Source organism: Erythranthe guttata, chromosome 6 (assembly GCF_056151865.1).
Source record: "Erythranthe guttata isolate IM_541 chromosome 6, IM_541, whole genome shotgun sequence".
In the NCBI taxonomy this organism is placed as follows: domain Eukaryota; kingdom Viridiplantae; phylum Streptophyta; class Magnoliopsida; order Lamiales; family Phrymaceae; genus Erythranthe; species Erythranthe guttata.
The window spans coordinates 12,671,774-12,675,505 of NC_142538.1; the positions used below are offsets into that span (position 1 = coordinate 12,671,774).

The 3,732-nt window shown below is 33.7% G+C and overlaps 1 long non-coding RNA gene across 1 annotated transcript; it reads right to left on the minus strand.

The window, feature by feature from the left end:
• Positions 1-2,576: 2,576 nt before the first annotated feature.
• Positions 2,577-3,522, minus strand: LOC148770184 (uncharacterized). The gene is made up of 2 exons (XR_016031563.1): positions 3,204-3,522; positions 2,577-3,064 (listed from the first exon to the last, which is right to left on the minus strand). It is a non-coding gene; the product is annotated as an uncharacterized LOC148770184 (long non-coding RNA).
• Between the last annotated feature and the right edge of the window lie 210 nt (positions 3,523-3,732).

Genomic DNA, 3,732 nt, shown 5'->3' on the forward strand with positions numbered 1-3,732 from the left:
TAAATTAATAAATCATGCTTGATTTTATCAACCATTATCTACTGTAGACATGTCCACATTTAGTGAACTACATACATGTAAGTGACGAAATTTCTCTTCCGTTTCTTTAATTTGCTTTTGACCAACCGGTGTTGGTAGAAGGAGAATCTCGGGCAATACTCTTGTCAGCGGCACAACAAGAGCAAAGTCAACTTCTGTGAGGCACACTGGCAACGGGCGGACACAAACAATATGTGTGATACTCTGCATCATTTTTGTCGTAAAGTAGAATCTTCTTATTTTGTCCATCAACGTAACCCTTCATCCCACGGTGCTTTGGGAAACATCATCAACAATCTGTGGACAAAAATTAACTACCTAAATAAGTTTAAAAAAAAAACAAAACAAACAAACAAACAAACAAGGGTTATGTGAGTAAAGCAAGAATAACCATACTAGATTAAAAGAACTCAGATATGCACAGATTCAAGTGATAGATACATAGAAAATATGTACCTCTTTCAAATGTAAGGATTAAAATGTGTGGCATTATTCCAAAACATGGGGATTCAAAGAAAGGATCTCGAATATGTTTACGTTCTCAAATGTGTGTAGAGTTGTTGTGGTATTGATCAAGAAAAGAAAAAAAATAAGAAGGTTCTCATTTACGCAGAGTGTACGATGCAGAGTATCACTCATACTGCTTGAGTCTGCCCCTTGGCAGTGTGCCTCATGGAAGCTGGTATTGCCATTGTTGTGCCGCTGTCAAGAATATTGCTCGAGACTCTCCTCTAGCAAAACTTCATCGGTTGGTCAAGAATAAATTAAATTGAAGAGAGACTTTATGAACTTTGTCGCAATAAAGTATGTATGTCCAAGAAAGAAACAAAGAGTGAGATTTCATAAACTTTATTCATAAGAAAACGTTCACGTAATTAAAGACAAGAAAATCATTAAATTTAGAAAACAAAATGTAGTGCAATAAAACGACAAATCTATCTTCATTTAATGGTAAAAATACATGTTCGGTGTTTATATGCATTCACTGGAAAATCCAAATAAGTATAATCAAAAGGGATCCCGTGCTTAAAAATTTATTGTTGTGCTTTCATTCTTTTCTTCCCTGTAATGATCTCGTAAATCGGCTCAGAAAAAAAATGCATCAAATCAAAAGGAAAAAAAATATCTTTTAGGGTTTCATAAGTTTCTTAAAGGGCCCATTCACTTGATCCTTATATACGATATAGAATTCACATTCAATAAATATAAATCCGAAAGTACTTCCAAAATTTAGTTACTGAGATCTTAAAATCTAAGTACATACGCCTAAAAACATGAAAATCATCATTTTAGTAGGTTCAGAAAACCCTAACTTTCTTTGGTAAATAGCAAAAAATAATTTAGATCGACGATGTGACGAACCAAACATGAAAATCATAAAACATCTTACATCTATTAGCATATATATATGGAATTAAAAATAAAAAAAATTAGATTTGATTTAGCAGCAAACAAACAAATTAAAGAGATGAGAGATGAAAAAAGAAAACTACATGTAAACCATCATGCATTAAGATAGACAAAAATGGTGGCAGCGAGGGTTCGGGATGAGGCGGTGGGCGGTGGAGATCTTCAAAGAACGAAGATGGATACATCAGTAGAGACAAATCATCCATTTCATGTCTGAATTCGGACACAGTTGCACCCCTTTTTATAGTATATTTTATCTGACAACTAAACCTACGAAAGCGAGACGAATATAATAATAGCTAGGGTTTCAGTTAATTAGGGTAGCCACCTGAATACAACGAGCCCATTGGGCTCGGATCTTTGTGTCAGTTGAATTGACTCTTTCTACTCATTTGATTACAAGTACTCCCTCCTAGCGATGGCAATTTGACCCGCCCAGCCCCGTCCCGAAAAAAATGGGGCGGGTATGGGGATTGAAATTTTTTTTTTACCGGGGACGGGTTTGCCTATACATGCCCCGTACTCGCCCCGCATTATTTATATATAATATATATTTATTAATTATTATATTAACTATAAATAATTAAATAGTAGTAATATATTAAATATTATTTAAAAATGGGGATTTTTAAGTTTCGATTATATAATTAAATATTAGTATTATAATTAAATATTGATTTATTTGTTGAAATAAACCTTTCAATTATAAGTAAATTGCATATTTATTTATTAAAAAAAATAGACGGGGATTTTCACCCGCCCCGATACCCGTGGGGATTTTATGGGGCGGGTATGGGGATTCTTTCTATAAAGTTCGGGGATTTTGACGGGGATGGGGATGGGGATTTTCATAACGGGGTGGGGATGGGGATCGCAAAACCCGCCCCATTGTCATCCCTACTCCCTCCTTCTCATTTTATTTGTCTTTCTAGAGATTTTTTTTTATTTCAAAATAATTATCACTTTAGGATTTCAATGAAGTATTTGTTGTGTTTTTCTCAATCATGCCCTTACTACTCTAGAGAATTATTGATAAATCATATGAATTTGAGTATAAAAATGAGATGAAAATAAAAAACCAAAACCCTCATATGAATTTGTACATAGTACTTCACTTATAGGATACATATAAACAAAGGAATGTTGAACCACACACATAAAAGAAGGTATCATACACAACTTTTTTTGTTTTTATAAATGATGATAAAACCTTTTCTTCTTTCCCCCTCATAATTATGAGCCGGGTTAAAATAATATTGAATTAATTAAAATAAAAGAAATAAAAATAATTAAATTAATAAATCATGCTCTATTTTATCAACCATACATATCCACCTTTAGTGAACTACATACACGTAATCTCTCTATCGTTTCTTCAATTTGCTTTTGACCAACCGGTGTTTTGGTAGAAGGAGAATCTCGAGCAATATTCTTGTCAGCGGCACAAAAAGGGCAAAGCCAACTTCCTTGAGGCACACTGGCAACGGGCGGACGCAAACAGTATGTGTGATACTCTGCATCACTTTTGTCGCAAAGTAGAATCTTTTTATTTTGTCCATCAACGAACCCTTCATCCCACGGTGCTTTTGGAATTGCAGCATCAACAATCTGTAGACTATAATATTTAAAAAAAAAAAAAAAAAGAAAAAAAAAACAAGGGCTATGTGAGTAAAACAAGAATAACCATACTAGGTTAAAAAAAACTCAAATATGCACAGATTCAAGTGATAGATACATAGACAATATATATGTACCTCTTTCAAATGTGTGGCATTATTCCCAACATACGGATTCAAAGAAGGATCTCGAATATGTTTTGGTTCTCAAATGTGTGCAAAGTTGTTGTGGTATAGATCAGGAAAAGGAAATAAGAGGGTTCTCATTTACATAGAATGTACGATGCAGAGTATCACTCATACTGCTTGAGTCTGCCCCTTGCCACTGTGCCACATGGAAGTTGGTATTGTCATTGTTGTGCCGTTGGCAAGAATATTGCTCGAGACTCTCCCTCTACCAAAACTTCATCGCTTGGTTAAGAATAAATTAAATAGAAGAGAGACTTTATAAACTCTTTCGCGATACCGTATGTCTGTCCAAAAAAGAAACAAAGAGTGAGATTTCGTAAACTTCATTCATAAGAATACGTTCATGTAATTAAAGACAAGAAAATCAATACATTTTAAAAGAAATATAGGTGCATAGTTACAAATTTGTGGTTGTAAGTATGATAAAACCACAAAAATCTATCTACATTTAATCTTTAATGATAAAAAAATATTTTGT